Source organism: Pseudophryne corroboree, unplaced genomic scaffold, assembly GCF_028390025.1.
Source record: "Pseudophryne corroboree isolate aPseCor3 unplaced genomic scaffold, aPseCor3.hap2 scaffold_334, whole genome shotgun sequence".
Taxonomy (NCBI): domain Eukaryota; kingdom Metazoa; phylum Chordata; class Amphibia; order Anura; family Myobatrachidae; genus Pseudophryne; species Pseudophryne corroboree.
Window position 1 is genome coordinate 80,866 of NW_026970002.1, and position 12,328 is coordinate 93,193.

General features: G+C 48.8%; 15 non-coding genes across 15 annotated transcripts; 11 read left to right on the forward strand and 4 right to left on the reverse strand.

Moving 5' to 3' along the window:
• Positions 1–21: 21 nt before the first annotated feature.
• LOC135019499 (U5 spliceosomal RNA) lies at positions 22–137 on the reverse strand. Its single transcript, XR_010217048.1, has one exon. It is a non-coding gene; the product is annotated as a U5 spliceosomal RNA (small nuclear RNA).
• Positions 138–281: 144 nt separating this feature from the next.
• LOC135019436 (U1 spliceosomal RNA) lies at positions 282–444 on the forward strand. Its single transcript, XR_010216996.1, has one exon. It is a non-coding gene; the product is annotated as a U1 spliceosomal RNA (small nuclear RNA).
• Positions 445–5,259: 4,815 nt separating this feature from the next.
• Positions 5,260–5,372, reverse strand: LOC135019528 (U5 spliceosomal RNA). The gene has a single exon (XR_010217076.1). It is a non-coding gene; the product is annotated as a U5 spliceosomal RNA (small nuclear RNA).
• Positions 5,373–5,658: 286 nt separating this feature from the next.
• Positions 5,659–5,775, reverse strand: LOC135019532 (U5 spliceosomal RNA). The gene has a single exon (XR_010217080.1). It is a non-coding gene; the product is annotated as a U5 spliceosomal RNA (small nuclear RNA).
• Positions 5,776–6,045: 270 nt separating this feature from the next.
• Positions 6,046–6,161, reverse strand: LOC135019484 (U5 spliceosomal RNA). The gene has a single exon (XR_010217033.1). It is a non-coding gene; the product is annotated as a U5 spliceosomal RNA (small nuclear RNA).
• Positions 6,162–6,305: 144 nt separating this feature from the next.
• On the forward strand, positions 6,306–6,469 carry LOC135019144 (U1 spliceosomal RNA). Its single transcript, XR_010216739.1, has one exon. It is a non-coding gene; the product is annotated as a U1 spliceosomal RNA (small nuclear RNA).
• Positions 6,470–6,621: 152 nt separating this feature from the next.
• Positions 6,622–6,784, forward strand: LOC135019414 (U1 spliceosomal RNA). The gene has a single exon (XR_010216980.1). It is a non-coding gene; the product is annotated as a U1 spliceosomal RNA (small nuclear RNA).
• Positions 6,785–7,458: 674 nt separating this feature from the next.
• Positions 7,459–7,622, forward strand: LOC135019191 (U1 spliceosomal RNA). The gene has a single exon (XR_010216784.1). It is a non-coding gene; the product is annotated as a U1 spliceosomal RNA (small nuclear RNA).
• Positions 7,623–7,774: 152 nt separating this feature from the next.
• On the forward strand, positions 7,775–7,937 carry LOC135019256 (U1 spliceosomal RNA). Its single transcript, XR_010216848.1, has one exon. It is a non-coding gene; the product is annotated as a U1 spliceosomal RNA (small nuclear RNA).
• Positions 7,938–8,608: 671 nt separating this feature from the next.
• LOC135019148 (U1 spliceosomal RNA) lies at positions 8,609–8,772 on the forward strand. Its single transcript, XR_010216743.1, has one exon. It is a non-coding gene; the product is annotated as a U1 spliceosomal RNA (small nuclear RNA).
• Positions 8,773–8,924: 152 nt separating this feature from the next.
• On the forward strand, positions 8,925–9,087 carry LOC135019444 (U1 spliceosomal RNA). Its single transcript, XR_010216999.1, has one exon. It is a non-coding gene; the product is annotated as a U1 spliceosomal RNA (small nuclear RNA).
• Positions 9,088–9,761: 674 nt separating this feature from the next.
• LOC135019202 (U1 spliceosomal RNA) lies at positions 9,762–9,925 on the forward strand. Its single transcript, XR_010216795.1, has one exon. It is a non-coding gene; the product is annotated as a U1 spliceosomal RNA (small nuclear RNA).
• Positions 9,926–10,897: 972 nt separating this feature from the next.
• LOC135019215 (U1 spliceosomal RNA) lies at positions 10,898–11,061 on the forward strand. Its single transcript, XR_010216808.1, has one exon. It is a non-coding gene; the product is annotated as a U1 spliceosomal RNA (small nuclear RNA).
• A 152-nt stretch (positions 11,062–11,213) lies between these two features.
• Positions 11,214–11,376, forward strand: LOC135019262 (U1 spliceosomal RNA). The gene has a single exon (XR_010216854.1). It is a non-coding gene; the product is annotated as a U1 spliceosomal RNA (small nuclear RNA).
• Positions 11,377–12,046: 670 nt separating this feature from the next.
• LOC135019373 (U1 spliceosomal RNA) lies at positions 12,047–12,211 on the forward strand. Its single transcript, XR_010216950.1, has one exon. It is a non-coding gene; the product is annotated as a U1 spliceosomal RNA (small nuclear RNA).
• Positions 12,212–12,328: the final 117 nt, after the last annotated feature.

A 12,328-nucleotide genomic window follows, 5' to 3' on the forward strand; every position in this document is an offset into this window, starting at 1 on the left:
TATCTTTAAACCGATAAAAGAAAATCCAAAAAGATGGGGCATGCAAAAATTGAGGTAAAACTCAGTTTTGCTCCTCTCCACGGAAATCTTTAGTAAAAGGCGAAAGATTTGTTCGTTCTGAAGAGAAACCAGAGCATGACCAAGATTTTCATCTGAAAATATGTGTTCTCCCTGCAGTTGTTGTCCCCAGATGAGAGTTCCCTTGTGCTGCCTCAGTTGAATCTCCTTTACTTGACAGAGATGTGCCTGAGCAGCGGCCCTCCCCAGCCCTATCCCAAATCATACTTATTTTGCATAGGAGATACCATGGTCATGAAGATTGTTCTCCCAGGGTGAGGTTCATTCATTGCATTCTGGGTATGCTGACCCCTGTGATTTCCCCAATGTGGGAAACTCGACTGCATTATTTGTGGTAGTGGGGGACTGTGTTTGTGCTTTCCTCTGGTCAGCTCTGGTAAAAGTCAGATTTCTTTGTCTCAGATCTTCCTCTAGCCTTGTTCTTCTTTCGAGAGTTCCCTTGTGCTGCCTCAGTTGGATCTCCTTCACTTGACAGGGGGTGCCCGAGCAGCAATCCTCCACAGCTCTAGCCCAACTCCTACTTACCTGCCAGGTGAGATACTATGATCTTCACTGTTAGGGCAATCAGGATGTGGAATTCCCTGCCAGGGAAGGTGGTAATGGCGGACTCTGTAATTGGATTTAAAAAAGGAATGGATACATTTCTGAATGAAAAAGCTATCTAAGGTTATAATACTTAAAATATCAACATGGTTAATCCGGGGGTAACATGAGTTATAGTAGCTAACTAGTCATAAAACATTATTCAGCAAGTATGTAGAATCATCACAACTTAAAACAGGTTGAACACGATGGGCAATTTGCCTCTATTCAACCTCAAAAACTATGTTACTATATGTTACTATATTACTATGTTACTGTAGTATACAGAAAACCAAAATGCAATGAACAGTGATAGTGAGCACTGATGAGGATACTAGAACTGACACTGAGCAGCAAGATGCAGCACTGGACTATTAGTAATGTACTGTAGTATGCTGAGCACCACAATGCAGCACAAGACAATGAGCAGTGATACTGAGCACTGATGAGGATACTACTGAGAACTGACACTGAGCAGGAGAGACACACTACTAGTATTACTGAGCAGCAATAAGTAACCACTGATACTGAGCACTGATATTGAGATTTCCACTGAGAGAACATAGCCACGTCCATTCCGCTCTCTCTTCAATGCACGAGTAAAAATGGCGGCAACGCGCAGCTCTTTATATGGAATCCGAATCTCGCGAGAATCCGACAGCGGGATGATGACATTTTCCCTTGTTCAGGTTTTGCGAGTCAGGCGGGAACAACCGAGCCTGCCTCGGACCAGTGTAAACAACGTGGAGTTCGTGGGGAATTCGGTTCTCGGAGAACCGAACCCGCTCCTCTCTACCTTATACCAATCAATTTTTTTATTTTCAATCTAAGCCCCTGCAGTTTTCTGTAAGCATCTGCTTCGCTATGATGATCAACAAGTCACAAGGGCAAACACTCAGGGCTTGAGGCGTAGATCTTAGGACCAGCTGCTACAAGCATGGCAGAGGTGTCACTATCACTGGTGACACCCAGAGAGGTGGCGAGGGAGATTGTAATGCAGTGCGCGCAGATAAGCAGCGCAATGGTAAAAAGGAGGCATGGTTTCATAGGTAGGGGCGTGGCCTGGTGGCCTGAATCTACATTTTGTTGCTCCGGGTGTCCCGGGGGTTGGGGGCTGCACCCGGGGACTAGTGTGTGAGCGGTGCTGGCTCCTGCACAGTGAAAGGGCATGGCCACCCAGCATGACGCCTCCCTTCTTGACCATGCTGTAATTGCAGTCGCACTGCAGTTCAGCGTGATCATAAAAAATGGTGTAGCCTCCTGCTGGTGCAGACTGTATGTGCGCACAGGAAGCCGCCACCATTTTTGTGATCACAGCGGCTGAATGTGATGTCATACAGCCGCTGTGACCACGCCCCCTGTGTCTACTCCGTTGCAGACCCCATTTTGAAGCCTTGCCCCCGCACCGCTCCATCCCTGACTTGGAAATGGAGTGTTGCTGACCCACCTATCCCCCCCCGCCCCGATTGACAGGCAGAGGCGATCGCATTCTCTGCGGGGTGCCGCAGAAAATGCAGGCACATGCGTATGCTCTTAGCAATTTTTGCAGTTGGATCGCTTATTGTGATTGCAATCCAACCTGAATCAGGCCCTATTACCTATCACAATGCGCTGCGGGCAGTACAAAATTGGGTTAATATAGGAGAAAAACCCCCAGACCTGTGCTCCTTAACTGTACCTGGTGGCTAGTGGAGCGGCTGCCCAGTAATCAGTGTCCACGCCAGTGCGCACACGGTCCACCCCCTACGGCCACGCTCCCCTTCATCAGCGGCCTCGTGATCCGGAAGGGTGGTGTGTGTGTGACTGACCTTAGGATGAAACCGGACCCTCCGCTGCAGTGACCCAGCAACCAGGGCACGGGAGTATACAGCGCCGCTGGGAGTGATGAAGCTGCAGTAAAGATGTCTATTAGACCTAGCCTGCTGCAGCCCTTGTAGATTCTCATAAAACAAGTTCTTCTTTTCTTGTCAAAATTTATAGCTAAGAATAGGCTGCCTGAGGCAGGCCCCTGTTAAGTGGCCTGCTACTGAAGGCACCAACTACAAACTGAGCTCCCTGTTCATGGAAGCGGGGTTATAGAGGAGAATGCACTGAGCATCTTGGGAACAGTCAAAAGCTTTGAGCCGGTTGGTGCCTCAGATCAAGATCCTACTGTACACCCCAATGTGAATCCTTGTGGAGTCCAGTGTACCCCACAGAAGAAATTAATGTGTCACACCCATTGGCAGCAACCTTAGAATAGCTGCTGACAGGCACAATTGAGAAAGGAAGGGGGGGGGGGGGGACATTTGAATCCAGCACATAAATGCAATTCAAATATGTAATTTGTACCTTCCTATTTTAAAATATAATGGATGAACCTCACCCTGTGAGAACAATCTTCATGATCAAGAGATCACATATGCAAAATAAGTATGAGTTGGGATAGGGCTGGGGAGGGTGGCTGCTCGGGCAGCCCCTCCCCCGTCAAGTTAAGGAGATTCAACTGAGGAAGCACAAGGGAACTCTCGTCTGGGGACAACAACTGCAGGGAGACCACATCTTTTCAGATGAACATGGGAGGGCGGAAGGCTGCCTAATACTGAAGCACCATCAAATATCAAACCATATGCAACATCTAGTACAAGCCTTCCTGGGGGAAGGTCTGCAGCAGACGGATTTGCATACAGTGATGTTATTCAAGCAGTGGGCCAAAGTTGGCTGGAACCCTCATCTGCATATGAAAAGAGAAAAGGGGCGTGCAGGGCATGGCGGCCTTTTGCAGTGCTTGGATGACCCCTAGTTCTCATTAAACACCCCCACCCTCCTTTGGTGTGGGGCTCATGTTGGCCATGCCCCATCCCCTGAAGCATTCAAGCTGATTTCTTGCAGCAGCTGGGCACTGTAACAGCTCCAGAGCTGTTCTGTAAGGCAAGTAAAAGGGTGTGGGCCCTGCAGCACCACCTGTAGTTTGCATTGTGCGTTGGAAGGCACAAAGTAAGCAGACGGGAGGAGAAGTCAGGATAGTGCGCAAGGGCATCCTTTTCTCTTAGTCCGTAGAGGATGCTGGGGTCACATTAAGAACCATGGGGTATAGACGGGATCCGCAAGAGACATGGGCACTTTAAGACTATCAAAGGGTGTGAACTGGCTCCTCCCTCTATGCCCCTCCTCCAGACTCCAGTTATAGGAACTGTGCCCATGGAGACGGACATTTCGAGGAAAGGATTTATTGTTAAACTAAGGTGAGCATCTTACCAGCTCACACCTTAAGCATGCCGCAGAACGTGGCATTCAACAGAACACAAGCCAACGGCATGAATAATTGCAGCAAAAAGCTGACCAGAACCATAACACAACATGTGTATAACCACAAGTAATAACTGCAGACACAGTATGGACTGGGACGGGTGCCCAGCATCCTCTACAGACTAAGAGAAAAGGATTTACCGGTAGGTATTAAAATCCTATTTTCTCATACGACCTAGAGGATGCTGGGGTCACATTAAGAACCATGGGGTTATACCAAAGCTCTTGAACGGGTGGAAGAGTGCGTACGACTCTGCAGCACCGAATTACCCAACTTGAAGTTATCATCGGCCAAGGTATCAAACTTGTAAAACTTAGCAAAAGTGTTTACTAAATAGCTGCTCGGCAAAGTTGCAATGCCGAGACTCCCCGACCAGCTGCCCAGGATGAACCCACCTTTCTAGTAGAATGGGTCTTCACCTAATTCAGTAACGGCAATCCTGCCATGGAATGAGCATGCTGAATCTTACCACAGATCCAGCGCATAATGGTCTACATGGAAGCAGGACACCCAATCCTGTTGGGAGCATACAGGACAAACAGAGCCTCTGTTTTCCTAATCTGAACCGTTCTGGTGACATAAATTTTCAAAGTTCTGACCACAGCCAGAGACTTTGACTCAACGAAGGTGTCAGTGGCCAAAGGCACCATGTGGAAAGATGAACCACCTTCGGCAGAAATTGTTGACGTGTCCTCAATTCTGCTCTATCTTCATGAAAGATCAAATAAAGGCTCTTGTGATACTGCATGGTTTGTACTGTTTTCCATGTGCTCCCAGATCTTTCAAGCAAGTAGCATGGTCAAGAAAGTTCTGTTTGAAAAGAAACAAACATTTACTGTCATTGTTATGCAAATAAACTTACATTAAAGCTAACCAGAAAGCACACTCGTTCTGTCTTTAAACTGATAAAAGAAACCCCAATAATATGGGCATACCTCCCAACTTTGTCGGCTCGCAAAGAGGGACACACGCGCGGCGAAGTCGCACGCGCTCCCAAAAAGGGCGTGGCCTAAGTAAAAAGGGGCATGGCTTCGCGGGAGGACCCGCGATCGCGAGTCACGCCCCCGTTTTCGGCACTGAGGGGGCATGCCCAGCGCTCTGTGAGCCGCTGGCATGCCACCTCTCCCTCTGACTTCAGTGAATAGACGCTGTGCGCACAGCGACTATTCACCGCTGCTCTGCTAAGCAGGGCAGCGACAGACAGAGCCTCCCAACTGTCCTCCCCACCGCGGGACACTGCGGCCCGCAGGTGGGACAGCGGGACAGTCCCCAAAAAACGGGACTGTCCCGCGAAAATCTGGACAGTTGGGAGGTATGATATGGGGCATGCAAAAATTGAGATAAAACTCAGTTTTGCTCCTCTCCACGGAAATCTTTAGTAAAAGGCGAAAGATTTGTTCGTTCTGAAGAGAAACCAGAGCATGACCAAGATTCCACCTGTCGCCTGAGTGCCATGCCAGCAGTCCTCATTCAGCTCAAAGTGAGCACCCAATTTGAAAGAAAGAAAGCAGATTTCTCACCAGGCTTCCCCTTGCTATAAACATGGTTTGTACTCTTTTCCATGTGCTCCCAGATCTTTCAAGCAATTAGTATGGTCAAGAAAGTTCTGCTTGAAAAGAAACAGACATTTATTGTCATTGTTATGCAAATAAACTTACATTAAAGCTAACAAGAAAGCACACTTGTTCTGTCTTTAAACTGATAAAAGAAACCCCAATAATATGGGGCATGCAAAAATTGAGATAAAACTCAGTTTTGCTCCTCTCCACGGATAATCTTTAATAAAAGGCGAAAGATTTGTTCATTCTGAAGAGAAACCAGAGCATGACCAAGATTCCACCTGTCGCCTGAGTGCTGTGCCAGCAGTCCTCATTCAGATCAAAGTGAGCGCCCAATTTGAAAGAAAGCAGATTTCTCACCTGGCTTCTCCTTGCTATAAGCATGGTTTGTACTGTATTCCATGTGCTCCCAGATCTTTAAAGCAAGTAGCATGGTCAAGAAAGTTCTGTTTGAACATAAATAAACATTTACTGTCATTTCTATGCAAATGAGCTTACATTAAAGCACACTCATTCTATCTTTAAACCGGTAAAAGAAACCCCAAAAAGATGGGGCATGCAAAAATTGAGATAAAACTCGGTTTTGCTCCTCTCCACGGAAATCTTTAGTAAGAGGCGAAAGATTTGTTCGTTCTGAAGAGAAACCAGAGCATGACCAAGATTTTTATCTGAAAATATGTGTTCTCCCTGCAGTTGTTGTCCCCAGATGAGAGTTCCCTTGTGCTGCCTCAGCTGAATCTCCTTTACTTGACAGAGATGTGCCTGAGCAGCGGCCCTCCCCAGCCTTATCCCAAATCATACTTATTTTGCATAGGCGATACCATGGTCATGAAGATTGTTCTCCCAGGGTGAGGTTCATTCATTGCATTCTGGGTATGCTGACCCCTGTGATTTCCCCAAATGTGGGAAACTCGACTGCATTATTTGTGGTAGTGGGGGACTGTGTTTGTGCTTTCCTCTAGTCAGCTCTGGTAAAAGTCAGATTTATTTGTCTCAGATCTTCCTCTAGCCTTGTTCTTCTTTCGAGAGTTCCCTTGTGCTGCCTCAGTTGGATCTCTTTCACTTGACAGGGGGGTGCCCGAGTAGCGACCCTCCCCAGCTCTAGCCCAACTCCTACTTACCTGCCAGGTGAGATACTATGATCATGAAGGTGCTTCTCCCAGGGCAAGGCTCACCCATTGCACTCTGGGTGTGGTGCCCCTGCGATTTCCCCAAATGTGGGAAGCTTGACTGCATAATTTGTGTTTCCCCTGGTCGGCTCTCGTATAATTCAGATCTCTTTGTCTCAGGTCTCTCTCCAGCCTAGTTTGCTGTCTGTTTCCACTTCTTTTTTCATGAGCCCCTCCCTTTTATACCCTTGTGCACTATCCTGACTTCTCCTCTTGTCTGCTTATTTTGTGCCTTCCAATGCACAATGCAAACTACAGGTAGTGCTGCAGGGCCCACTCCCTTTTACTTGCCGTACAGAGCAGCTCTGGAGCTGTTACAGTGCCCAGCTGCTGCAAGAAATCAGCTTGAATGCTTCAGGGGCTGGGGCATAGCCAACATGAGCCCCACACCGAAGGAGGGTGGAGGTGTTTAATGCGAACTAGGGGTCATCCAAGCGCCGCAAAAGGCCGCTATGCCCTGCACGCCCCTTTTCTCTTTTCATATGCAGACGAGGGTTGAAGCCAACTTTGACCCACTGCTTGGATGACATCACCGTATGCAAATCCATCTGCTGCAGGCCTTCCCCCAGGAATGCTTGCACTAGTTGTTGCATTTGGTTTGTTGTTTGGGGGTGCTTCATTATTAGGCAGCCTTCTGCCCTCCCATGTTCATCTGAAAATATGTGTTCTCCCTGCAGTTGTTGTCCCCAGATGAGAGTTCCCTTGTGCTGCCTCAGTTGAATCTCCTTTACTTGACAGAGATGTGCCTGAGCAGCGGCCCTCCCCAGCCCTATCCCAAATCATACTTATTTTGCATAGGAGATACCATGGTCATGAAGATTGTTCTCCCAGGGTGAGGTTCATTCATTGCATTCTGGGTATGCTGACCCCTGTGATTTCCCCAAATGTGGGAAACTCGACTGCATTATTTGTGGTAGTGGGGGACTGTGTTTGTGCTTTCCTCTGGTCAGCTCTGGTAAAAGTCAGATTTATTTGTCTCAGATCTTCCTCTAGCCTTGTTCTTCTTTCGAGAGTTCCCTTGTGCTGCCTCAGTTGAATCTCCTTCACTTGACAGGGGGGTACCCGAGCAGCGACCCTCCCCAGCTCTAGCCCAACTTCTACTTACCTGGCAGGTGAGATACTATGATCATGAAGGTGCTTCTCCCAGGGCAAGGCTCACCCATTGCACTCTGGGTGTGCTGCTCCTGCGATTTCCCCAAATGTGGGAAACTTGACTGCATAATTTGTGTTTCCCCTGGTCGGCTCTCGTATAATTCAGATCTCTTTGTCTCAGGTCTCTCTCCAGCCTAGTTTGCTGTCTGTTTCAACTTCTCTTTTCTTGAGCCGCTCCCTTCTATGCCCTTGCGCACTATCCTGACTTCTCCCGTCTGCTTACTTTGTGCCTTCCAATGCACAATGCAAACTACAGGTAGTGCTGCAGGGCCCACACCCTTTTACTTGCCGTTCAGAGCAGCTCTGGAGCTGTTACAGTGCCCAGCTGCTGCAAGAAATCAGCTTGAATGCTTCAGGGGCTGGGGCATAGCCAACATGAGCCCCACACCGAAGGAGGGTGGAGGTGTTTAATGCGAACTAGGGGTCATCCAAGCGCCGCAAAAGGCCGCCATGCCCTGCACGCCCCTTTTCTCTTTTCATATGCAGACGAGGGTTGAAGCCAACTTTGACCCACTGCTTGGATGACATCACTATATGCAAATCCATCTGCTGCAGGCCTTCCCCCAGGAATGCTTGTACTAGTTGTTGCATTTGGTTTGTTGTTTGGGGGTGCTTCAGTATTAGGCAGCCTTCTGCCCTCCCATGTTTATCTGAAAATATGTGTTCTCCCTGCAGTTGTTGTCCCCAGATGAGAGTTCCCTTGTGCTGCCTCAGTTGAATCTCCTTTACTTGACAGAGATGTGCCTGAGCAGCGGCCCTCCCCAACCCTATCCCAAATCATACTTATTTTGCATAGGCGATACCATGGTCATGAAGATTGTTCTCCCAGGGTGAGGTTCATTCATTGCATTCTGGGTATGCTGACCCCTGTGATTTCCCCAAATGTGGGAAACTCGACTGCATTATTTGTGGTAGTGGGGGACTGTGTTTGTGCTTTCCTCTGGACAGCTCTGGTAAAAGTCAGATTTCTTTGTCTCAGATCTTCCTCTAGCCTTGTTCTTCTTTCGAGAGTTCCCTTGTGCTGCCTCAGTTGGATCTCTTTAACTTGACAGGGGGGTGCCCGAGCAGCGACCCTCCCCAGCTCTAGCCCAACTCCTACTTACTTGCCAGGTGAGATACTATGATCATGAAGGATCTTCTCCCAGGGCAAGGCTCACCCATTGCACTCTGGGTGTGGTGCCCCTGCGATTTCCCCAAATGTGGGAAGCTTGACTGCATAATTTGTGTTTCCCCTGGTCGGCTCTCGTATAATTCAGATCTCTTTGTCTCAGGTCTCTCTCCAGCCTAGTTTGCTGTCTGTTTCCACTTCTTTTTTCATGAGCCCCTCCCTTTTATACCCTTGTGCACTATCCTGACTTCTCCTCCTGTCTGCTTACTTTGTGCCTTCCAATGCACAATGCAAACTACAGGTAGTGCTGTAGGGCCCACACCCTTTTACTTGCCGTACAGAGCAGCTCTGGAGCTGTTACAGTGCCCAGCTACTGCAAGAAATCAGCTTGAATGCTTCAGGGGCTGGGGCACAGCCAACATGAGCCCCACACCGAAGGAGGGTGGAGGTGTTTAATGTGAACTAGGGGTCATCCAAGCACCGCAAAAGGCCGCCATGCCCTGCACGCCCCTTTTCTCTTTTCATATGCAGACGAGGGTTGAAGCCAACTTTGACCCACTGCTTGGATGACATCACCGTATGCAAATCCATCTGCTGCAGGCCTTCCCCCAGGAATGCTTGCACTAGTTGTTGCATTTGGTTTGTTGTTTGGGGGTGCTTCAGTATTAGGCAGCCTTCTGCCCTCCCATGTTCATCTGAAAATATGTGTTCTCCCTGCAGTTGTTGTCCCCAGATGAGAGTTCCCTTGTGCTGCCTCAGTTGAATCTCCTTTACTTGACAGAGATGTGCCTGAGCAGCGGCCCTCCCCAGCCCTATCCCAAATCATACTTATTTTGCATAGGAGATACCATGGTCATGAAGATTGTTCTCCCAGGGTGAGGTTCATTCATTGCATTCTGGGTATGCTGACCCCTGTGATTTCCCCAAATGTGGGAAACTCGACTGCATTATTTGTGGTAGTGGGGGACTGTGTTTGTGCTTTCCTCTGGTCAGCTCTGGTAAAAGTCAGATTTATTTGTCTCAGATCTTCCTCTAGCCTTGTTCTTCTTTCGAGAGTTTCCTTGTGCTGCCTCAGTTGGATCTCTTTCACTTGACAGGGGGGTGCCCGAGCAGCGACCCTCCCCAGCTCTAGCCCAACTCCTACTTACCTGCCAGGTGAGATACTATGATCATGAAGGTGCTTCTCCCAGGGCAAGGCTCACCCATTGCACTCTGATTTCCCCAAATGTGGGAAGCTTGACTGCATAATTTGTGTTTCCCCTGGTCGGCTCTCGTATAATTCAGATCTCTTTGTCTCAGGTCTCTCTCCAGCCTAGTTTGCTGTCTGTTTCCACTTCTTTTTTCATGAGCCCCTCCCTTTTATACCCTTGTGCACTATCCTGACTTCTCCTCCTGTCTGCTTACTTTGTGCTTTCCAATGCACAATGCAAACTACAGGTAGTGCTGCAGGGCCCACACCCTTTTACTTGCCGTACAGAGCAGCTCTGGAGCTGTTACAGTGCCCAGCTGCTGCAAGAAATCAGCTTGAATGCTTCAGGGGCTGGGGCATAGCCAACATGAGCCCCACACCGAAGGAGGGTGGAGGTGTTTAATGCGAACTAGGGGTCATCCAAGCGCCGCAAAAGGCCGCCATGCCCTGCACGCCCCTTTTCTCTTTTCATATGCAGACGAGGGTTGAAGCCAACTTTGACCCACTGCTTGGATGACATCACCGTATGCAAATCCATCTGCTGCAGGCCTTCCCCCAGGAATGCTTGCACTAGTTGATGCATTTGGTTTGTTGTTTGGGGGTGCTTCAGTATTAGGCAGCCTTCTGCCCTCCCATGTTCATCTGAAAATATGTGTTCTCCCTGCAGTTGTTGTCCCCCGATGAGAGTTCCCTTGTGCTGCCTCAGTTGAATCTCCTTTACTTGACAGAGATGTGCCTGAGCAGCGGCCCTCCCCAGCCCTATCCCAAATCATACTTATTTTGCATAGGAGATACCATGGTCATGAAGATTGTTCTCCCACGGTGAGGTTCATTCATTGCATTCTGGGTATGCTGACCCCTGTGATTTCCCCAAATGTGGGAAACTCGACTGCTTTATTTGTGGTAGTGGGGGACTGTGTTTGTGCTTTCCTCTGGTCAGCTCTGGTAAAAGTCAGATTTCTTTGTCTCAGATCTTCCTTTAGCCTTGTTCTTCTTTCGAGAGTTCCCTTGTGCTGCCTCAGTTGGATCTCCTTCACTTGACAGGGGGGTACCCGAGCAGCGACCCTCCCCAGCTCTAGCCCAACTTCTACTTACCTGGCAGGTGAGATACTATGATCATGTAGGTGCTTCTCCCAGGGCAAGGCTCACCCATTGCACTCTGGGTGTGCTGCTCCTGCGATTTCCCCAAATGTGGGAAACTTGACTGCATAATTTGTGTTTCCCCTGGTCGGCTCTCGTATAATTCAGATCTCTTTGTCTCAGGTCTCTCTCCAGCCTAGTTTGCTGTCTGTTTCAACTTCTCTTTTCTTGAGCCGCTCCCTTCTATGCCCTTGCGCACTATCCTGACTTCTCCCGTCTGCTTACTTTGTGCCTTCCAATGCACAATGCAAACTACAGGTAGTGCTGCAGGGCCCACACCCTTTTACTTGCCGTTCAGAGCTGCTCTGGAGCTGTTACAGTGCCCAGCTGCTGCAATAAATCAGCTTGAATGCTTCAGGGGATGGGGCATGGCCAACATGAGCCCCACACCAAAGGAGGGTGGGGTGTTTAATGCGAACTAGGGGTCATCCAAGCACCGCAAAAGGCCGCCATGCCCTGCACGCCCCTTTTCTCTTTTCATATGCAGATGAGGGTTGAAGCCAACTTTGACCCACTGCTTGGATGACATCACCGTATGCAAATCCGTCTTCTGCAGAACTTCCCCCAGGAATGCTTGCACTAGTTGTTGCATTTGGTTTGTTGTTTGGGGGTGCTTCAGTATTAGGCAGCCTTCTGCCCTCCCATGTTCATCTGAAAATATGTGTTCTCCCTGCAGTTGTTGTCCCCAGATGAGAGTTCCCTTGTGCTGCCTCAGTTGAATCTCCTTTACTTGACAGAGATGTGCATGAGCAGCGGCCCTCCCCAGCCCTATCCCAAATCATACTTATTTTGCATAGGAGATACCATGGTCATGAAGATTACTCTCCCAGGGTGAGGTTCATTCATTGCATTCTGGGTATGCTGACCCCTGTGATTTCCCCAAATGTGGGAAACGTGACTGCTTTATTTGTTGGTAGTGGGGGACTGTGTTTGTGTTTTCCTCTGATCTCTGGTAAAAGTCAGATTTCTTTGTTTCAGATCTTCCTCTAGCCTTGTTCTTCTTTCGAGAGTTTCCTTGTGCTGCCTCAGTTGGATCTCCTTCACTTGACAGGGGGGTGCCCG